Raw genomic sequence first — 24,241 nt, 5'->3', positions numbered from 1 at the left:
TCTATTCCAATATTGCAATAGAATAAATGTGGGGTGGCGCAGCAGGTAGAGTGCTGTACTGCAGGCCACTGAAGCTGACTGTAGATCTGTAGGTCAGCAGTTCAAATCTCATCATCAGCTCAAAGTTCACTCAGCCTTCCATCCTTCCGAGGTGGGTAAAATGAGGACTCGGATTGTGGGGGCAATATGCTGGCTCTGTTAAAAAGTGCTACTGCTAACATGTTGGAAGCTGCCCTAAGTCTAATCAAATCAAAGCAAACCAAACCAAAGCAAACCAAACACAAACAAACAAACGAACAAATAAATAAAAAATAAACAAATAAATAAATTTGATATTAGTATAACTCTTATCAATCAGCAAGATGTCCTGCACCAAGTTAGCTGTGGCGAGTTGTCCTGCAGTGAGTTGGCTGAGTCAAGTTGACCAGACAAATTGGCTGTGATGAGTTGACCATGACAAGTTGGCTGTGATCAGTTGTCATGCAGCGAGTTGGCTGAGTCACATTGGCCATGGTGAGTTGGCTATGGCAAGTTGCCCAGACAAGTTGGCCTTGGTAAATTGGCTATGACAAGCTGGCTGTGATGAGTTGGCCCTCAGTGAGTTGGCTGAGTCAAGTTGGCCAAGGTGAGTTGGCCAGGGCAAGTTAGCTGTGGCAAGTTGCCCTGACAGATTGGCCATAAGTTGTCCATGACAACTTGGCCATAGTGAGTTGACTATACCAAGTTGGCCATGGAGAATTGTCATACCATGTTTCCCTGAAATAAGCGCTTGTCTTTATTGCCATGCACTCAAAAGCTCAATTGGGCTTATTATCAGGCATTGTCTTATTTTGGGGAAAACAGGGTAGATCCCTTGACTATCAGAGTTTGTCTTTCTGAGAATGCTGACAGCAACACCATATTAAGGATTTCATAGTCATTACTGTTTATTAATGTGTTTGATTTGGGGACTGTTGGGCAGCTGCTCTTGACAGTAGCATCATCGCAGAAAAGCAGAGAATATGTTACATCAGAGGAAGGTACTGGAAGAACTTAACATCAGGAAATGGGGCAAAGCTTCTCATCCACAGGCTGCGCTTGAACAATTAGCCTTTCTATTGGACAAATAATTAAGTCAGCACTGGAATGTGACAATAAATAAATGAAATCATGTTTAAAACCCACCTCTGTCGTCAGGCATGGGGGAATTGAGACTTTCCCTTCCCCCTAGGCTTATAAAATTTATGCATGGTATGTATGTATGTATGATTGGTTTCTTAAATTGGGGGTTTTTAAATTAACTTAAATATTAGATTTTTTTACATTGTATTATTATTGTTCTTAGCCGCCCCGTGTCTATGGAGAGGGGCGACATACAAATCTGATTAATAAATAAATAAATAAATAAATAAATAAATAAATAAATAAATAAATAAATAAATAAATAAATAAATAAATAAATAGGTTGTGTTTGTATTGAAGAACAAATGCCAATAACTTCTCAAGTGCTGCAATGGAAGTGATGCTGGATATTCAGCGCATAGAAAAGAGAGAGTAGGAGAAAGGAACAGAAATTGTTCAAATTCCATCGAAGTATAAAGTTATCCAATTCACACTTTCTGACTGTTGCCAAGTTGGAACAGAAATATCAATCTGGAGTTTTTCAAATGTGAAAAATATCACAACCCAAAAATATACACACCAAAATACATTGTACTGGGGAACATGTCGATGTTGGGAAAATATCAGATCTGGGTAAATTAGGGCATAATGCGTACAAATTTTTGTTCGAAGAAATGTTTCATGCAATTTTTTTTAATGCAATCTGTATGTGGCCAAAGCAGCTTTGGACTGACTTAATCTTGGAAAAATGAGACCCACAAAAATGGGACAATTGCAAGATCCTTTCCTACTTTCAAATTGAAAACCATTCCTTTATTAGTAGTTTTGGCAGGAATGTAGTGTGTAGCTGTGTAGCATGCACCAATGAAGCAGTATTTCAGAAAACTCTACCCATGAGGAGGAACTATGCTTTGAGTTGTAGTTCAAACCGAAATGCAGGTAATATAATAAGTGGAATCACTGCTGGGAAAACATCTATTTTACTCCATCCCTACTGACAATTCCTTTGGCAACTTGAACCTAGGGTCTTGACTGCTACCATGATTCTTTCCCATAACGTAATCTAGCATGCATAGCAGACATTTGTACAACTTTGCCACTGGGTTTTGCTGCAATGCTTGCGTAAGGCAGTAAAGTCTGTCACAGGTTCTGTGGGAATCTCCCACATTTTTAATGCTCAGGAAATGAAATGGTGCTGGAAATGCCTCTTGCATAAGCCATTTTTGGTAGTTATGTAACAGCATGTTTCTCATATCAAAAGCCTTTTATTCCGGTAGGGCTTGCTTAAGGGATGCACTATATGCTTATTATCCAAATCTGCCTTTTGAAAATGTTTCCCCCAATGAGTACACATTTTCATGAGCGGAACCTGAGCAGGACTACACATAGTTTATTACCTCTGAATTTTGCTTCATTGCCTTGACCAACCTGTCTTCAACCTATTCATCTGCTCTTCTGGTGTTACGTTTTCCTTACTATAGCTTCCCTCTAACCATCTGGGTGAGATCACCCAAGGGCATGGGGTGAGGTATCATCTGTATGCCGATGATACCCAGCTGTACATCTCCACCCCATGTCCAGTCAACGAAGCAGTGGAACTGATGTGCGGGTGCCTGGAGGCTGTTGGGGTCTGGATGGGTGTCAACAGACTCAAACTCAACCCTGATAAGTCGGAGTGGCTGTGGGTTTTGCCTCCCAAGGACAATTCCATCTGTCCGTCCATTACCCTGGGGGGGAGATTATTGACCCCCTCAGAGAGGGTCCGCAACTTGGGTATCCTCCTCGATCCACAGCTGACATTAGAGAACCATCTTTCGGCTGTGGCGAGGAGGGCGTTTGCCCAGGTGCACCTGGTGCACCAGTTGCGGCCCTATCTGGACCGGGAGTCACTGCTCACAGTCACTCATGCCCTCATCACCTCAAGGTTCGACTACTGTAATGCTCTCTACATGGGGCTACCTTTGAAAAGTGTTCGGAAACTTCAGATCGTGCAAAATGCAGCTGCGAGAGCAATCATGGGCTTCCCCAGGTATGCCCATGTCACACCAACAGTCCGCAGTCTGCATTGGTTGCCGATCAGTTTCCAGTCACAATTCAAAGTGTTGGTTATGACCTATAAAGCCCTTTATGGCATCGGACCAGGTTATCTCCGGGACCGCCTTCTGCCGCACGAATCCCAGCGACCGGTTAGGTCCCACAGAGTGGATCTTCTCCGGGTCCTGTCAACTAAATAATGTCGTTTGGCGGGACCCAGGGGAAGAGCCTTCTCTGTGGCGGCCCCGGCCCTCTGGAACCAACTCCCCCCAGAGATTAGAATTGCCCCCACCCTCCTTGCCTTTTGTAAGCTCCTTAAAACCCACCTCTGCTGTCAGGCATGGGGGAATTGAGACATCTCCCCCTGGCCTATATAATTTATGCATGGTATGTTTGTGTGTGTGTCTTACTTTTTAAATAAGGGGTTTTTAGAGACATTTTAATATTAGATTTGTGATACATTGTTTTTTATTATTGTTGTGAGCCGCCCCAAGTCTGCGGAGAGGGGCGGCATACAAATCTAATAAATAAATAAATAAATAAATCAGTACCAGGGACAGAGAAAACAATTTTTTCTGCAACCTGTCCCAATGTGAGTAGGAAGCTGACAGGAGATAATTGCTAGATTCTTTCCCCACTTGTCTCAGTGACTAGCTTCCTTCAGCACTGGTTCAGTTCCATTAAACATGTAGAATGGAAATCCATCTGAGGTTCTCTTTCTTTCTCCTCACCATGGCCTATAAGCACTCGCTATGTTAATAGTGACATATAGAGTAAGACTGTGGCTTTTGTTAGACTGGCACTGTTTGATCATTCAGTCGTATCTTACAGCTGGACATCTGAGACAGTTAACAGTACTGTAGTGGTAAAAGACCAGAGAGCTGTTGATTGCATTCAACAATGTGCTTTCTTAAGCTTAGTCCTTCCACTGTATCTGTACCTATCATCACAAATGTCTTGTATCTCTATAGGGAGTGTTTTAATCAACTTCTAAATTCTCTCCTTGCAATGCTGTGCTATGTGCACCAAAGATTAAGTGAAAGAAGCTGACAAAAGCTAGGGCAGACTTTAATAGTCATCAGGTTGCAGCAGTGGGTGATGGAGATTTTTTTTTTCCCGTCATCTTTCTCCTTCCTGCTCAAGGAAATGAATAACATGACTATCTCGTTAATCTTTCTTCCAAAGCCACCATCATTTCCACAGTTTCTTAAAGAAGGCTATCTTGTATTATTTCTTGCCATGGTTCATTACCTATGCAAAAGTGCTTTTTCAAGAGAACTTCATTGGGGCTAAGGAACAGAATTGTCTTTATGAAGAGACAAGACAATATTATAACACTTCTAGGTTTGGTATACTAAACTACTCTCTGAGATAATTAGCCATAGCCAATTCTTGTATTAGAGAAAAATGGACATTTTTTTTAACTTGATGGTAATAACATAGCTTGTTGAATATACAGTATCTTATATCCATTTTGTTTTCATTTTTGTGTGTGCGTGCATTCATTCACTTCAAACACTTTGTGACTCAGTAAGCATCATTTGAATAATATTGCCCGGCAATAACAGCATCATTAATTTTTACAGTACAATTAATGAATTAATTTAAGTCATCAGTTTTTACAAATACAGATTTTTAGGAAAAAGCTTGCGTTCCAAAATCCAAAGCAAGCATGGGAGAAGAAAGCAAATATCATTCAGCACAATAAACATCTGTGTAAATATGCACACAGTGGTAGAAATGATTACTCAGAAACCAATTATTGTAAGCTCAGTGGTGCTTACTTGTTACTAATTCTGTCTAGGGTTGCAGACTCTAATGGGTTCTTTTTTTTTACACAATCCATGGCCAATGGAGCAGAATATGTGGAAAAGGGAGGAGTATGCATCAAAGAAGGTATGAATGACATGTCAACTATTTGGAACCACCCTGCAAAATGAAGAGCAGGAATGCCAGCTGCAGTTTCAGCAGGTCTCAGTGTCTTCCCATGTCAGAGATGATGCCAGCATTAGCCACTGTCTTCTGAGACCTTAAACCATGAAATTTCTCATGAAGCTCTGAATCTTCTGCCATTTCAAGCAAGAAAGTTCATTTGTCCCCTGGGTGAACTGGTATGTTTGTTTGTAAATCAGCTGGAATGCTCATCCCTAAATAAGAGGAGCTTAAACCTGCTGTTTCAAACAGGCATGTGCCTTGTTTTACCCCTCACTATTTCTTTTCTGATTTTTATGGTCCTGCAGATATGATATGGGTCAGGGGTCCCCAAACATTTTACACAGGGGGCCAATTCACTGTCCCTCGGACTGTTGGAGGGCCGGACTATAAAATAACCTGTGAACAGATTCCTATGCACACTGCACATACCTTATTTCTCTCTCTCTCTCTCTCTCTCGCTTTCTTTCTCTTTCTCTGTCTCTTGCTTTCTCTCTCTCTCTCTCTCTCTTGCTCTCGCTCTTGATTTCTTTCTGTCTCTTGCTCTGTCTTTCTCACTCTCTCTCTTGCTATCTCTCTTCCTCCCTCCCTCCCTTTCTCTCTCCTTCTCCTTCTCCCCCTTCCTTCCTTCCCTCCCTCCTTCCTTTCTCTCCACTTCTTTCTCTCGCTCTTTTCCCCTTCTCTTTCCCTTTTCTTTCTTTCTCTCCACTTCTCTCTCTTTTCCCTCTTTCACCCTCCCTCTTCTCTCCCCGCGGAGGACTCACCCGACAAGTCTCCACCCTCCAACCCCGGACTCCCATTCAATCCCCGTTCAGAAAACGGGAGCTTGCAACTCAAAGAGGAGGAGGAGGCGAGTGTGTGCGTGTATGTGTGTGTGTTGTGCCCAGCTCGGCTTTCGAAAAGCCTTACTTTACCTTGGGTGAGATGAGATTGAGGGGGACGTTCTCACTGCTTTTCCAGTGCGGCCTTGGAAAAGACCCACGGGCAAGATAAATGGCCTCAGTGGGACGCATGTGGCCCACGGGCCATAGTTTGGGGACCGCTGATATGGGTAAACCAGGACCACAAAAAAAGCAATTAGAAATGTTTTTTAAAAAAAATCAGATGACTAAAGATTATGAATAATGATGCATACTCCCTTAAATGTCTTGAACCAATGGACAAGCTATAAGGCTCCTTATCTGGACCTTCCTTTTCAGAAGGTATACATCTCAAAAGAGATTTCCTTTCTCTTAGCTTCTTACTAGGTTTCTCTAAAATACCATTTCTTTGAGCACAAAATGCATTAAAGTACAATTGAAATCAATAAAATTATTACTGTTGAACTAGAAGTATAATTTCAGAGCAAAGAAGTTTAAAATAAAAGGCATCCATAATTTAAAAGCTCTGGTTGAACAAATAGGTCTTTATCTGGTGCTGAAAAGGGTAATGTGTGTGTCTATCTCTTTAATGAATCAAGGCAATTAAAAGAGGAAAAACAAGTTACATGGGTAGGGAAATCAAACCAACCATAAAACACTCTACCAATTAAAGTAAAACCCAGACTAGGGGGCAGCCACCCTATCTCAGGGCATAAAAAACAACAACCAAGGGTTTAATGATTTTCTGAATGTCATCAGGGTGGGAGATACAGGAATCTTGGGGCAGACTATTGGGAAGCAAGGCCTTCCACAGAGAAGATCCTCATTCCAAGTTCCACAAGTTTACACTGCTCAATCAATGGGATCCAGAACATGTAACACTACTTGACATTACTGGAAAGACATTAAAACTAGACACACATAAATGTGGTTGCAAGGAAGACTTTCTGAGAAGATTGTCGCAAAAGCAGAAACATCCTGGCCAAAAAGATCTTGTCCCGGTCATTATTTGAGCTACTTCATTGAAGGGAACACTGGAGACAGGGTTTCTATAGAGGTTTCTATAGGGTTTAAATACAGTCAGAGAGAGAGAGAGAGAGAGATGAATAACCTGACCCCAAGCTATTTTAAATCTTAAAATAACAGCTTTACACCAAGCCCAGGAAATAAATTGGGGTCAACGTAGCTGACAATCCGCTGCGCAATGTGATCAAAATACCTAGACATATGAAGTATGCCATTTTTATTTCATTTTATGTTGCAATACACGTTATGTGGTTACACTTTACTTAATTGTATATCTTACAATTTTGAAAGCTGCTTTTTAAAAACTTGGGAGTCTACTGTTCAGAGGGAGGGAGGATATTCCCTCAGACTGATAGAAGCCAGTTGTTTGCCCCTCAATTGCTCCTGAGAGTCAGTTCAGAGCAGCAGCTGTTTGGAAGGGTGTTGCACAGAAGCATTAATCTAAGTTAGCTAACAGTGTGCACACACCTCACTTTTTTATACAACATTCTTATACAACATTCTAGGTCTTACAGAAAAATCCAGAGCTAATGGGGAAATTCAAAACTCTTAGAATTGTCATTTAAATTATAAACAGTCATCTTGGGAGAGATAGAATTATCTGAATTACTTTTATAAATACAGGAACACATACATGAACAGGCAAGTAAGGGAAGTGGAAGTGGAAGGAAAGGGAAGAAGGAAGGAAAGAGGAAGGAAAGGAAAGGAAAAGATATAGCACCTTGGTATTTAAATTTTTATCACATTATTATTTCTAGATAATTCACTTAGTATTATGAATGAGTCATTTCTTCATATAATATAAAACAGTTTTATCTATTAGACAGCCCAACCAAAACTATTATCTAGTCCAGTGATGGTGTTGTTGCCCTAGCTCAGCTCCAACACACATGTGTACACCAGCCAACTGGTTTTCAGCTCACACGGAGGCTCTGAGAGGGTGTTTTTGGCCTCTGGAGAGCCTATGGGGGGCAGGAGAGCGTGTTTTCGCCCTTCCCAGGCTCTAGAGAAGTCTCTGGAGCCTGGGGAAGGCAGAAAACGGACCTACTGGGCCCACCCAAAGTCATGAAATGGGGGAGCAGGGGGATCATGTGCAAATACATGGGTGGTGGGGCAGCATTGAATTATGGGTGTGGGCATCAAGCATGTGCAATAGTGTGCATGCGTGCACTTTCGGCACCGGAGGGGAAAAAAAGGTTTGCCATTTGTTTCTAGAAACTCATCTCCCTATAGACCTGTCCATTTGATTCAGCCACCAGACTCAGGATCCCACAGGGGTTTTTTAATGAGTGTGAAGAAGTTCCTCCTTCTAAAGGCATCCATAACTTTCATAGGAGGATCTCTAAATTTTTTTGGGGGGGGAGTTGGGAGTCACGTGATAAAAGTAAGTATTTTATGTCTATTCGGAGTGAAAAATGATTTCATTGGAGAACCAGATATGAGCTTTAATAAAAATTGACCAAGTGGTTGAATGACTGTAACCTGGGGGAGACAGGAGGAAATGCTCTGTCAGTTGTCATAAATGGATAAGTAAGAACAGAACAAGAATATTCAGGAAAAATTGGCTGAGATATTTGGAAACCTAAAAACCTAAGAATGAATGACAATGGAGACTGGTGAGTATCTGCTTAGAAAAAAAGAAAATTATAAAATATTTGTTCAATATTTTGTTAAGCATAAGTGTGTGATGAGAGGTTCCACATATTGAACAGACCAGGGGTCTTCGACCTTGGCAACTTTAATCCTGGAGGACTTCAACTCCCAGAATTCAAATTCATAGCAAAGCTGGCTGGCTTAAAGTTGCCAAGGTTGGAGACCTCTGGAACAGACCATTATTTATAAGATCTTCAAGTTCATCTTCAGAACCATTCATAGGAAAGATAATCAAAGAAGGGAAAGAAATTAAAATGAAAATAGAATGACTGCAAGAAGAGTATGAGTTCTGTGTGAAAATATATTAGAAGACAGATTAATCTCCCAACTGAATGAATAGAAAGCAGACAAGGAAAAAGGATGTTAAAACAGCTTTCATTTTTCACAGAATAAAAAGAATTATGCTATGAAGTACAGAAATGAAAAGGTGGAATTATAAGGTGCAAGAGGTGTGTTTGAAGAAAAACACTAAGAGAAAGTGCGTGCCAAAAAAAATGAGAGAGAGAATGCATAACGTATATAGAGAGAAAAAGATTGTTGCAAAAAAAATGAACAAGGAATAGTTAACATTAAAAGAGTCACAGTTTTTAATACCTGACAGATTGTCATAAAGAAAGAATGGGTTATTCTCTGTTGTTCCAAAGGGCAGGATCAGAAGCAATAGGTTAACTTTTAAAGGAAGATATTTCAGGCTACATATCAGGAAGAACTCCCTGCTTATGAGCTATCCACCAGTTCTACCACATTTATTTATTTATTCAACTTCTATGCCGCCCAATCCCAAAGGACTCAGGTTCCCATCATGGCAGATCCTCAAAAGTGTCTAGATATCATCTGTATTGGATCTTTGCTGAGCAGAGTTTTAGACAAGATAACCTCTAAAACTCCTTCCAATTCTATGATTCTAAAGCAACAGAGTACGAATCTGTAATGTAATGCACCAAAGATCAAATACTGTAACTGTATTTCATAGAGAACAGAGTGAATAATTGCAAATCACATATTCATAGTGAAAATGTAGCAAAATAAATGAATTTGTACAATTTGGTAGAATATTTATTAAAATAGAAAAAATGAGAAAGTCTTGACATTGTATGCATGTTTGTATGTTATTGAAATAAGTGAAAACTCCAGCACAAGGCTGCTTGTGCCCATTTTGTTATGATATGGAAATAAATGCTGAATATGGCAAGTGAAACAAAAATTAAATTATGTGGGAACGGAGGATTTAAGTAGTATGTGATAAAATCAGAAGGGAGGACATCAAGTATGAATGGTTCTGGAATGAATGTGAAGTGTCCAGTAGAAAAGAGAGAATAATAAAAGTTCAAAACAAATATATATAAGAAGAATGAATGGGTTGAACTTGAGAAGATAAGGAGGGATAAGAAACTTCATTTTGGATGGAGATAATAATGTTCCAAAGAGGGAGGTGAAGGAATTTAAAAAACAAAATATGATGTGTGTGAAGTGATACATAAATGTTGGGGAAGAAAGAATGATTTGTAAAGCCCAAATATAATGTAGAAAGCTATAGCAAATGGTGTTGTTGTAAACCTGGTTTAGCTACATACCCTTTTCTTTTCCTTTTTGCCTTGAATTTCTAAAGGTTTCTATTTTTTGTTTTCTCCTCTAGACTTTGCATAATGTTGCTTACCTGAAAAATAAATAGCAGGGTAGTTATGGATGTATAGATATATATACTTGTATACATGATCTTCTTTTACATATACTGTACAACTATAAAAAAAGAGCTAAAGTTTACAAAAAGGAACAGGTCAGCTTGAATTCTACTAGTTAACTAATTCCAACATTTGCATACCACTTTCTTGAACAAGTCAAATTTAAAACTCTTCTTGGTAGCACTTTTTAGGATTGTGTTTGAAGTCTAAACAATAATTGTTGCAATTGATTAATTTGCCTGACCTTGTAGACATGACAGAATTTTTACAAAATAATAATGAGAATGTCAGGTCCCAAGAGCAGAGGCAACAGGTTTTTAAATAATGCAATTTTTCTAGTATTATATCTTATTACCTACCGTTTTGGATTAAATGTAACCCTGATATTCAACAACCAGCTTCTAGATTTAGAACATTGTGGGAGAAGAGCCACTTTAATCCACCATAATCAGAAATTAATCAGAAATCAAAGAAAATCAGGAAAGGATGTAAATTTGTCGGGCAAAAAGAGGCAATGCATGTTCCATTGCAAAATAGTAAAATAATATAGGTAGTCCTCAACTTACAACAGTTCATTTAATGACTGTTCAAAGCTACAACTACACTGAAAAAAATGACTTATGACCGTTTTTCACATTGACAACTGTTGCAGCCTCCCCATGGCCACATGATCAAAATTCAGATGCTTGGCAATTGGTTCATACTTATGACAGTTGCAGTGTCCTTGGGTCATGTAATCACCTTTTGTTGACTTTATGACAAGGAAAGTCAATGGGGAAGCCAGATTTACCTAAGAATCATATTGCTAGCCTAACAATTGCAGTGATTCACTTAACAACGGTGGCAAGAAAGGTTGTAAAGTGGAGGAAAACTCAGTTAACAAATGTTTCACTTAGCAGCATAAATTTTGGGCTCAATTGTGGTCGTAACATGAGGACAGCCTGTAACAATAAACCATTCCCTATGCTTTTTACCTCAGAGAACCTCGGCATTTTGTTCTCTTAGTCATTGTGGATTGTAAAGCAATGTCCCACAATTCTTTCTTGATACACGACAGGTGTCCAAATTATTCCTGCCCAGAAGGAGTCTTTCATAGCAACAGGCTTAATAGGCACTCCTGCTGACTAGAAAGTCCAGGAAACTCCTACCTACAAAAAGCAAACCCTTCCACACTGCTCTCAAGAGAGACTGTGTGGGCACGTCCATGGGGTCGCAACCTGAGCTTGAAGGAGACTCTTCTTTTGTATACTAATTAGGCCAGCTGCTCGATCAACCTTTAAGAGTAAATATATCTTCCATAAAAAGAAGGTGGGGAATAAAGGTATCCTCAAGCTGAGCTGGCTGAACTAGTGACTTCATGAACACATGTAAAAAAATTTAAAAATCATGCACTGGTCCTGGAATTTCTTACTTGGTCTCCTGTCCAAAGACTAATCAGGGCTCAGCCTCCAGACCGAGACAGGTCAGTCAGATGCTGCCATCTTTTGAGCTTCCTTAAAGTAACGAGATTAGGAAACTGAATAATAATAATAATAATAATAATAATAATAATAACAACAACAACAACAACAACAACAACAACAACAATAGAGTTGAAAGGGACCTTGGAGGTCTTCTAGTCCAACCCCCTGCTTAGGCAGGAAACCCTGCACTACTTCAGACAGATGGTTATCCAATATCTACTTTAAAACTTCCAGTGTTGGGGCATTCACAATTTCTAGAGGCAAGTTGTTCCACAACTGTTCTGACTATCAGGAAATTTCTCCTTAGTTCTAAGTTACTTCTCTCCTTGTTTAGTTTCCACCCGTTGCTTCTTATTCTACCTTCAGGTGCTTTGGAGAATAGGTTGACTCCTTCTTCTTTGTGGCAAACTGGAAGACTGCTATCATGTCTCCCCTTGCCCAGTTCCTGCAAACATTCTTCATATGTTTTAGCCTCCAGTCCCCTAATCACCTTTGTCGCTCTTCTCTGCACTTTTTTTCTAGAATCTCAATATCCTTTTATGCATCGTGGTTTTTCTCTCTGTCTCTCTCTCTTTTTCCTTGTGATGTATTTTTTGCTCAGTCTCCTCTCTTTCGTAGGAATCATGATTCCTACTCCAGGGTTACAGATGAGACCCTAAAGGTGAAGGACAGTGGTGCACACCAGAATTCATCCCTCAGGGAACCCTGTTGAAGTGAGACAGGATCCAGGCTGTCCCTTAAAAAGGATCTGCTTCAAAAAGAACCAGATCCTCCCCACAGTGTTTCTCTGTTCTTGAAAAGTCCTGTTGGTGACCAGAGAAGCTTTTGACCAGCTGGGTTGCTCCCTGGGAATTCTTGAATAGGGAAAGAACTGGGCTAATGTGATGATTCCTGCTTGGCCAAACTACATCCCACTGCTTCAATTAGCCATACTTTTAGTAAGACCTGCTGTGGATGTGGGTTTGCCCTTGCCTTGTCCCTCAGCATTTTTCATTCGTCTTTGAGGTTTTACCGAGGAGCAAAGGGGCCCACCGAGACCAGTCACAAGACATTATAGCGGTTTCTCCCACTGCCGTCCCTGATCTGATACACCCACACCCAGCCACACACGCCCGAGCGGAGGGGGGGGAATACTCCCTCCGAAGCGCCCGCGGTCCTTGTCAATGGCTCTGTGCCTAATTGCCGGGGAGCCAAAGAAGCCACCGGTGAAGGTCTGTAAAGCACTTGTGAAGCTGTATATAAGTGCTATTGCTTATACGGCTCCTAGCTCGGACGCGTAAGTAATACTCGCCAGCCGGGCGGGGGGAGGGACTGGCTGAGGTGAAAGGGAGACGAGCTGAGGGAAAAGCAGGAATGCCCTCACGGGGGAGACGCGAAGGAGGGAAGCGGAGGGTGGGGGCGGGGTGGGGGGGCACAGAGCGAGCCTCGCGTTGGTTCCCAGCCTGAGGAGGCTGAGCCTGCAGGATCCCCGGCTTCATGAGCCGGCCCACTCCGTCAGGCAGCGCGGAGAGAGAGAGACGGGAAGGCGCGTCAGGGTTGCAAGGGAGTGATTGGAGCGGCACCGTCAGGCTGCGGGAAGAGCGGGAGGCGGGCTTTGGGCGCCGCCGGACTGAAGAGAGGAGCAGCAGCAGCCCCTTCCCCTCGACCGGCCGCGGGCTTGCGGACCGCTCTGGGTGAGTGGGCGAGCGAGCGGGTCAGGCGGGAGCCCCGCGCGAGGAGGGCAGGGGCGGGGCGCCAGGGGACGGGCGGGAGGGTTGTCCCCACAGCCGCGGAGCGTCCGAGGGCCGAGAGTCCGCCTCGGGAAGCTCGCCCTGGCCCGGGGGTGGCAGCGTTGCAGGTGGGGGAGCCTCAGTGTTCATGCCGCAGCTGCGAGCCTGGGGAGGGCGAGGGGTTTCGGGGCTGCCCCCCGCCGGCGCTCCTCTCCTGAGCGGGAACTTGCAGGGCGCGGGCCGAGTTTCTCGGAGCGCTTCGGGGCTGGCCACTTCTCCGCTGCCTGTGGAGGCCGGGCTGGGAATGCCCCCCCCCCCCCCGGCAAAGCCGGGACTTCCCGGGAAGGAGCTGTCCCAAGTTCTGGACTTGAGCTCCCTGCTTCTTTGGCAGGAAGCGAGCGCTGGCAGCCCCAAAGCAAGGGAGGCTGCGATCCCCGTTGCCCGTAGCGGATCGGAGCTGCGAGCTGTCTGCCCTGCATGTTAATAAGTCGGCAGTGCGGATGGTGGTTGGATAATGCGGGATGCGGAGAGGGAAGGTGGAGGGCAACGGCACCGCACCTTCCTCCCACTGCCTGTGGGTCAGGAGCGGGAGGAATGAACCTGGAGAACTTGGGAGAGTGAAAACTAAAAGGAGGGGGGAGAGAAAGGGGGTATATTCTGGTGTGCAGGGTGGTTAACTTACCTACAACCTGTGTCACAGGTAGGCTTTCAAGCGAATGAGAAGGCACCTAGTTGGGAGGGGTGGATGGAAACCCCCCCCCCATTAGGAAATGCTGCAACTCCCCATAAAGATTGATACACATGCTTGCACCTGCAGCCTGTCTACAGAGCTCGGCTGACTGCTCTGCCAAATTCTCCTTTTGTTCTCTCTCTGCACCTGTTATTCCCCATCATCCTGGTAGTTTGGAACGGGTGGAAATAAATGAGCAACTTACTGCATCTGCTCATTGACAGGAAAGCAAACTCTCCTTGGGATAATCTCTAGGCAAGATATGGTACAGGTGGCCAGTGAGCAAGAGGTAGAAACAGTTCGTTTAATCATCCACCTGTCTCTCTAAGAACCTCTGAATGGCAAACGAAGCAAAAACAAATTCATTTTTTAAAAAACACCAGCTAAAATTGCATCAGTGCTTGATGCTGGTAATAAACCACTAGACAGATATGTCCGTGCCAGAACTTCCCTACTAACATCCTGACCCTAATGGCCTAAGTCCCGTGACTTCCCAGTCTTGTGGAAGGGCAATAGGACAGGCTGGCCATATTCCAGAGGGAAGGCTGCTCCCAGACAGGAAAGAAATGCTGGCGATACTCAACCCTAGGCCAGCCAAGGGATGCTGCCAAGGCTGTCTGTGTTTGGATGAGGAAGAACCAGCTTTGACTTGAACCTAACAGGATTGTAAATTTTAGCTTCTGCCACCACCCGACCCAAATCCAATGACTATCCATCTTTTGAATTTGGTTACGCTCCTGTACTCAGTGCACAATGTCTCTGAAGTATGTGGGATGACATTTGTTTATTTATTTATGATTTGATTTGATTTGATTTTTGATTTGATTTGATTTGATTTGATTTGATCTGATCTGATCTGATCTGATCTGATTTGATTTGATTTGATCTGATTTGTTTTGATTTGATTTGTATGCCGCCCCTCTCCATAGACTCGGGGCAGCTCACAACAGCAATAGAACAATTCATAACAAATCTAATACAGTAATTTAAAAACATTTTAAAAACCCCATTATTAATCAGACATATATACAAACATACCATACATAAATTGTATAGGCCCGGGGGAGATATCTCAATTCCCCCATGCCTGGCGGCAAAGGTGGGTTTTAAGAAGTTTACGGAAGGCAAGGAGGGTGGGGGCAGTTCTAATCTCTGGGGGGAGCTGGTTTCAGAGAGTCGGGGCCGCTACAGAGAAGGCTCTTCCCCTTGGACCCGCCAAATGACATTGTTTAGTCGACAGGACCCGGAGAAGGCCAACTCTGTGAAACCTAACCGGTCGCTGGGATTCGTGCGGCAGAAGGCGGTCCCAGAGATATTCTGGTCTGATGCCATGAAGGGCTTTATAGGTCATAACCAACATTCTTCAAACTGCAATGGACTGAAAGCAGCAGCCCATCCTCAGGATCATAGAGACAAGGTAGTGGAACAGACGTATCTGCACAAAAGCAAAAGCCCGGAAAATGTTTTGTGGGTTTCCTTCACTGGCTCCTCTAGCTCAGGAAATGGGACCAAATCTGGGGTGAGAGATGGAGAGTTTGTGTCCATACCTTTACTCAATCAGATAGGGAAAAGGAAACTTCCAGCCATGCCCACTTTTATGTTTTGTCCAGAGTCGCTTGTAGACCTCCCCTAATTTTTTCTTGTTTTGGAGCTCTCTGCTCCCCATCTCTTTAATTCATCTGCTAGAGAAGTAGTAAACATAACTGCAATGCATTGCAGAACTGCCAAAAAAACAATGGCTACCAACCTGCCTTCCATTGAGGATCTGTGTACTGCATGAGTCAAAAAGAGGGCTGTGAAAATATTCACAGACCCTCTCACATCCCAGACACAAACTGCTTCTGCCCTCAAAACGACGCTATAGAGCATTGCACACCAAGACAACTAGATACAAGAACAGTTTTTCCCCAAACACCATCACTCTGATAACAAATAATTCCCTCAACACTGTCAAACTATGTACTAAGTCTGCACTACTATTAATCTTCTCATTGTTCCCATCACCCATCTCCTCTCACTAATGACTATATGACTAACTTTTCTGCTTGTATCCTTACAGTTTATATTGACTGGTTCCTAATATGATTCGATTGCTTATTTGTACCCGGGCAATCATTGTGTTGTATCTTATGATTCTTGACAAATGCATCTGGTCTTTTTATGTATATTGAGAGCATGTGCACCAAAGACAAATTCCTTGTGTGTCCAATCACACTTGGCCAATAAATAATTCTATTCTGTTCTTTTCTATTCTATTCTATTCCTTCTCCACTCTGTCCAGCTTGGTGAGAAACGAGCTCTAAAGTTCCCAGCAGTATCCTTTTCCTTCAGTCAGTGAGGTTCAGCTGGGACTGAAGCTATCTTCAGAGTCCGCATCTCTGCTCTTTTATTCTATTTTTATTTATTTGTTTGTCCAATACACAATAATACACAATGAGGTTTACAGAGGATATAATCAGGTAGAATGTATTAAAGGGGGAATAGAGGAGAAAATAAAGGAGTGAAATATAACTATGAGAGAATAGCAGAAAAAGATATAGGTATAGAAGAGAAGATATAGGAGATATAGGAGAGACAATGGGACAGGGGACAGTAGGCACTCTGGTGCCCTTATGTCTTACTGCATGGTTCCTTTGCTTCCCTTCATAGTGGATTGCCCCCTCCCTCTTTTTACCTCACTGTCTCCTTCCAGCAGTTGGAGCAATTTGTGCAACATCTCACCTTCAAAGTCCTCTTTGGGATATTAAGAAAGTCAGCAAGAGGAAGCTTCACTGGCCCTTAGTGAGGTGGTTCAGAGATTCAGAATTCTTCAGGTTTCAGTAAGAAAAACCAAAGGGGCAAATAGGGAATCTCTCCCTCTCTTCCATTTGTATGTACACTGTGTACCCCAGTATGGATGAGTATATGTAACCCTGTGCACATATGTGGATTTTCATATATGGCATGCATAAAGGATCTTTGTGTCTGTCAAATGCTTTTTTAAAAAAAGCCATGCTTTTTTATGTCAATATCAAGCAATACCTTGAACTTGATATTTGCATGAAATGCTCCAAGGAAAATCAGTTTTATAGTTTCTTTAGGCTAGTTTTAGTTTGCCCTCTTGCCCATTTTCCTAACTAAAATATTTCTTGGGGGGAAAAAATCATAAATATGCATCTCACACAAGTATAGCTCTTTGGATAATGGGGGGGGTTGATCTGTCTGCCATAGAAAGACATTAGCTCTGCTCAAACATCTGAAGAGTTGCTGTATAAAACAAATGGATTCTATTTTGTGTGCAAACACTTCTCCAAAGCACAAACTATGTATCCATTTCATTGTCTTCATCAAATGAATCATAGATGTTGTAGCTTTCAAATTATTTAGGGTACCTCTTCTGGTTTCTTACTTTAGTAGCATGTTAGTCTTATAAGCATCTTTACACTTGTTTTATTTTGTGCATATATCTCTTTTCGTGTATTTTACAGCACATGATTTGTAGGTAATGGTTAAGTGAGGATCCTACAAAATGTTGCTTAGCATTCCTGTTCAAATTGATGTGGCAGGTGCTACTCTTAGAATATTCTGTAGTCTTATTCTCTACTCTTTCATTAACTCCTCTCACTGTTTAACAATAACTAGGCATCAATTGTGTGCATGTTGTCATAGGAACTCAGGTGCCTCTTATATATAATTTCATAGAAATTTTGGGCTTTCTTTATGTGAAACAGAACTTTCAGTCTTGGAGTTTTGTAAGGAAACTCAGGACGGTTTTGGGTGTTAAGGTCACCATTCACACACTAACTGTTCATACACTCTGAGGATTATTAGTATGCCCACTTACCAAATCTTTTTGATGTCAAAATTGTGTGTAAATTCATTCAGTGTATCCTTAGAACCCATCTCTGATTACCTTACCTTTTCCGTAACTGTGTTCTAATAATGAAATCAGGGCTGAGATATAGAAGAAATGTGAATCTTGGTTAAAATTCAGGGCTATCTTTGTTTCTGTCCTGGATCTTTATGTACTACGTGTGTGCCCTGTTTGACTTTTATAGATTAAAAAACCTACAGTTTAACCTTTATGCACCTGTTAGATGTACAGTCTCTCTATATTTTTTCAGATAGTTCAGATAGATAGAGTACATTGATAAAGAAAAAAATGCAGCTTCAGCACAACTTAACCATATGTTTGCTTCTCAGTAGTAAATAAACAATGCTTATATAATATAGATAGATCTTGAGTTCAGCACATGAGTAAGGAAAGCAGGAGTCAACCCGCTTTTAGGAAGTAGGAAGCAGAGCCTAAATCAGGTGGGTCAAAAAAATATTTTCTTATTCCGTGCACGCATTTAATCAAAATGGTAAATAAGGGAGAATTTCAGCTGCAGGATAGTTTTAATTGTATTGGGAGGGTTCTACTAGCTGTTTTGGCAATGTTGATTAAAATTGATGCTTGCTGCTGCTTTAAAATTGTTAAATCTGTCTAAAGAACATTTTGCTTGTCTTTGTCTTTGGAATTTATTTTTTTTGTTAGTCACATGTTTGGTGCAGTGCAGTGCAAAACATGGCTGTGTCAACTAACCTCCAATCTACTTACTTTGTATCAAAAGTCCAAATCTTGCTGGCTTTTTTGACTTTCATTGCTTCTAGACTCGGCAGTGGAAATTTCCGTAGGAAAGCTAGACAGATGCTGAAGGATGCTGCCACCTGTGGCTCCTTTGAGATTAGGAATCGGCCTCCAAATGGAATTTCATTCACTCATTCATTCAATTCACACATTATGCAAAAAGCTGACTTGTATTTCTCACTCTCTCAATCATTACTGAATTGAGATGGGATTGGAAAGGATAAACATATGGGTTTTGTAAGGGGGGGGGGCTGTCGAGTTACCTGGGTTTCTGAAAATTGATTTACTTGGCTAAAGTATATATACAGTAGGTAGCTCACAATATCGGTGTGAAAGAATTTGGAAATTGGCTGCCTGCTCAAGGTGAGCTGGTCGTGTGCAGGAGGAAATGCTTACAGGCATTATCATTTTATAGACTGTCAAAGTAAACGACCCTCACTAGAAATACGTGATAGAATGTTCGGTGCAGGCGCCCACGCATTGTAGCATTTTAATGATTCATGAATCCATAGATTGAAAGCCAACGTAGATAGTATTTCTTCATGGCTTCCTCTTACCCATTGCCCAATAGTAATGTAAATGGACACTCGACTCAACTTACCTTTTTGTATTCCCCTCCCCACCATTATTATTATGTGCATTATTTAGTCAAGCTGAAGGGTCTTTAACATTAATATGTGTGCATATAAATATAATTTTTAAAATTAAGGGAGACTAGGATAGCACTATTTCGGACTTGCTCTGGCCTTATCAGCTATCCATACCCTTACTGGGATTTGATCCTGGGGCTTCTGCCTTGTAAGGCAGAGAATTAACCTCTAGGTCACCAGATCTGATCCCTTCAGCTTTGTACCAGGGAGGGGCTATATGTTTTTTCTGTTGGATCACCCTGGTATATTGAAGGAACGTCACAGCTCCTTTTTGCCTCTAGAACAAGGACAGAAGCACCAGCCTGAAGATGACGAGTGGGACCTCGTCGAAACGTAGGCAGAAATTTCTGAATCCTACACGGGAACAAACCCAAAAATGCCAAGACTGTCATACCTGTACCGGTGAAAATTACACACACACACACACACACACACACACACACACATATATATATATATATATATATAAAATATATTGGAGAAAGCTAAAGAGGCTTAAGGCAATGAAAGGTGTGCCAACAGAAAAAATAAAAAGGGAGTCATATTTTTCACCTAATTGAGAGAAAAAGAGGTGGAGGAGGAGGAGAGGGGGGTGTTTGATAGATTAGGTGTGAAAGAAACTGTGGGTGTATATGTCTCTTCATGAGTCCATTCTGTGCAAGAAAGCATGAACATATGGCTGCTGGTAGGCACGTGTGGGTGGGAAAAAGAGAGAACTGCATTGTTGGGGAAAAGAGAGTGTGCAAGTGTAGCCAGTTAGAATAATTATAAAAGCCTCTAGTGGCCTGAGTAACAGTGAAAAATTATGTGTGCTTGTGCAAGAAGTGGAGAGAGACCATAAAGAAATGTGTCTATTAAAAGGGGGGAAATACATACTATCAAATGCAAATATTTAATGCAAGGACATGACATGGAAACAATCAAGAGCATACCATTACTTGGGAAGTGTAGCACACCTTTTTGTTCCTTTAATGCCTTCTAGATGTCTTAGAGTGCAATTTCCATGACCCCTAGCACACCCATGTTATGATGGTCTCGTCCCATATAAATATCAGGCATCTGAATCAAAGGAAATTTCAGTTCTGGGGAGGTGTTTTCCTCGGGCTCCTCAAATCTCAGGAGAGAAAAGAGTTAAATTTCCCACCATCTGGAATTATAATTGTTATCCATCCTTGCACATATTAAATCTAATTTCACTCTTTGTGGGTATTTTTTTTCCAGAAATATCTTCGTAGGAGATCTTAAGATTATGTGTCTTGAAGGCACATTGCCTTCACGCATGCATAGGCAGCGGGGAAGGAAGCAAGCGTGCTTGTGTATTTAACAGGGCAGTGCAGATAAAGAACACAACAGCAGAACTAATTTCTGAATATGTGTGTGGCAGCCAATGCAGAAGAACTTGGTCCCGAGGCTAGGCAATTGGCATTCCTGGCAGATCTACACAGGGGCTTGTTTGACTGTCATCAACAGGACGCAAGCTGCTGAAACTCTGTAGGTGATTTGTTGAGGGAAGAGGGCTTATTGGCTTGTTGGTTGGGGGGAAAACACCATCTCTTTTGCTGCATGTGTCTAAAATATTGTTTCTACTCCAATGTCCAAGGATGAATATAGGATGTTCCACAAAATCTCAGGGCTTATTCCTCTTACTGTGATGGTTCAGTCATTATACCTGGATCCTCACTCTGTCCTATTTACACAACATGTAGCTGCTACTATACTTCTCATTCTATTTATTGGCACGATGAAATTTCAGCAGAGGAAAAGCAGGTCTCTTTTATTTTTCCTCCATTCAGTCATCATATACACTTTTCAGACTTTCTGGACTAGTCCCTGCAGTTTTCTTGGTAAGGTTGGGAGAAAATGACTAGCCCAAGGACACCTGGCTGGCTTTGTGCCTACGGTTGAGACCAGAACTCAGTGTCCCATTTTGTAGCCTGATGCCTTAAACACTACACCAAACTGGTACACTCTTTCTAAAGAGAGAGAAAAATCTCCTTAGGAAATCTTGGCTCAAAGTATAGCTTAGTTATAGGTTTGCCAAATTTTTGCCTAAACCCACATTCCTGTTGCAAAAGTGAGAAAAATGGTGACAAACAAACCATGTTGGAACCAAAATTGTAATACATAAGGTAATTGGGTTGATAAAGAAGAACTTTATCTTTTATGTTCATTGATACATTGATTAGTTTATTTTATTTTATTTATTAGATTTGTATGCCGCCCCTCTCCGTAGACTTGGGGTGGCTCACAGCAATAATAAACAATCTATAACAAATCTAATAATTTAAAAGAAACACTAAAAACCCCATTATTAAAAGCAAACATACATACAAGCATACCATACATAACTGTATAGGCCCGGGGGAGATGTTCAATTCCCCCATGCCTGATGGCAAAGGTGGGTTTTAAGGAGTTTACAAAAGGCGAGGAGGGTGGGGGCAGTTCTAATCTCTGGGGGGAGCTGGTTCCAGAGGGTCGGGGCCGCCACAGAGAAGGCTCTTCCCCTGAGTCCTGCCAAACGGCATTGTTTAGTTGATGGGACACGGAGAAGGCCAACTCTGTGGGACCTAACCGGTCACTGGGATTCGTGCAGCAGAAGGCGGTCCCGGAGATATTACATTAATGAACTATTTAAAAAATTACACTGTTATTGACTGCCCACTGTTACTATAATTATAATTACATGTGGCTCACAAAGATAATAAGTCCTGTGCTCAGCCACAGGGTGGGCAGGGCAATGTGATCAGGGCAGCCTCATCCTGCATGGGCTGGATTAATGGCTTTGACGGCCTGCATGTGGCCCACAGGCTGTAGTTCTCAAGTGACAGTCTTCAGAAAAGATTGCTGTGACTCAAAATCTCACAGGCATCAGACTGCAATTAAACAAATCAAAGGAGTCATCTTCCATGTCTCTTGTTTTTTCATTTCTGAGGTGCATTATTGATCAGTTTATAATTAATTTGTCTCTCTCCCACAACCTAAAAAACACAAAATACAAATGCTGCCGATTGGTGTAAAGAAAGTTGCCTTCAGCCAGATGGTCTGTAGGCTCAGAATATATTAGCCAGTTTTATTTGCCATTAGTGGGCAGTTGCAACAAATGAGCTCATAGGCCCTTTCTGTCTCCAACAGTTATTATTCCCTAGGCTTATTATTATTGCTAGGATTTATCTTGTCTATTACTCAATGGGAATTATTTTACGGACCTCATTTTCCGAGCCTCATTTATTAAGATACAGACTATCCCACAGATAGTATGTACTCATAGTGGGGGGAAAACTATTTCAGAACTTCTCATACATCCTATTGGAATTCCATTCTCCTATGAAGGTGATTCCTTCTCTCTACACGATTCTGAAAAATGTAAGTTGCAGTTGTTGCTGCTTAATCTAAAGGGATGAGACTCTTAATGAGAGTAACCCTCCAGAATAGCCTCCTGAATCCTTCGGGATTGGGCGGCATGGAAGTCGAATGAATGAATGAATGAATGAATGAATGAATGAATGAATGAATGAATGAATGAATGAATGACTAGATAAATGGTCAAAGCAATGGAAACTGCAGTTTAATGTTTCCAAATGTAAAATATTGCACTTGGGGAAAAGGAATCCTCAATCTGAGTATTGTATTGGCAGTTCTGTGTTAGCAAAAACTTCAGAAGAGAAGGATTTAGGGGAAGTGATTTCTGACAGTCTCAAAATGGGTGAACAGTGCAGTCAGGCGGTAGGGAAAGCAAGTAGGATGCTTGGCTGCATAGCTAGAGGTATAACAAGCAGGAAGAGGGAGATTATGATCCTGCTATATAGAGTGCTAGTGAGACCACATTTGGAATACTGTGTTCAGTTCTGGAGACCTCACCTACAAAAAGATATTGACAAAATTGAACGGGTTCAAAGACGGGCTACAAGAATGGTGGAAGGTTTTAAGCATAAAACGTATCAGGAAAGACTTGATAAACTCAATCTGTATAGTCTGGAGGACAGAAGGAAAAGGGGGGACATGATCGAAACATTTAAATATGTTAAAGGGTTAAATAAGGTTCAGGAGGGAAGTGTTTTTAATAGGAAAGTGAACACAAGAACAAGGGGACACAATCTGAAGTTAGTTGGGGGAAAGATCAAAAACAACATGAGAAAATAATATTTTACTAAAAGAGTAGTAGATCCTTGGAACAAACTTCCAGCAGACATGGTTGGTAAATCCACAGTAACTGAATTTAAACATGCCTGGGATAAACATATATCCATCCTAAGATAAAATACAGAAAATAGTATAAGGGCAGACTAGATGGACCATGAGATCTTTTTCTGCCGTCAGACTTTTATGTTTCTATGAATGAATGAATGAATGAATGAATGAATGAATGAATGAATGAATGAATGAATGAATAAATAAATAAATAAATAAATAAATAAATACAATCCTTTCAGGTTGTATTTTAATAATCCTACATCTACTTCAAATCAACAGATTACATTTTCTGCCGAATGTTGGTGCACCTGGCTCAGATGAGTTTCCTCTTCTTTGGACTAACTCTGTACCAAAGCATTGCATCAGAGAGGGAGAGCTTAGAACTACAAACAGTGCTTTTGTGGCGGAGCTTAAAAGCGCTGTAGAGAATAGAGCATTGATGTTAAGTGTAACACAGAATACGCCGCACTGCTAACAAGCCATTATCTCCTGTGACCTGGACCACTGCGGTGTTCTCTGCCTTCCAAAATGATCTTAATTACTAAGAAACAGCAGTAGTTAATCTATGGTAGACAGGACAGGATCAATTTTTGCAGGGGGG

General features: G+C 41.6%; 1 protein-coding gene across 3 annotated transcripts in view; it reads left to right on the top strand.

Annotated features, from left to right (window-relative positions):
* The window catches only part of CPLX2 (complexin 2), a 183,204-nt gene that overhangs the window by 143,750 nt on the left and 15,213 nt on the right, over positions 1 to 24,241 (top strand). The window contains exon 1 of one of the 3 annotated variants that reach the window (XM_070735835.1): positions 13,285 to 13,424. The exons of the other annotated variants lie outside the window; for them this stretch is intronic. The gene's annotated coding sequence lies outside the window, so the exon portion shown is untranslated. Of the gene's footprint in view, positions 1 to 13,284; positions 13,425 to 24,241 lie in introns of those variants that run through there. 3 annotated transcript variants of the gene reach the window in all.

Source organism: Erythrolamprus reginae, chromosome 2, assembly GCF_031021105.1.
Source record: "Erythrolamprus reginae isolate rEryReg1 chromosome 2, rEryReg1.hap1, whole genome shotgun sequence".
Taxonomy (NCBI): Eukaryota; Metazoa; Chordata; class Lepidosauria; order Squamata; family Dipsadidae; genus Erythrolamprus; species Erythrolamprus reginae.
Note: the sequence above shows the minus strand (reverse complement) of the source record. Positions and strands in the feature narration are given on the sequence as shown.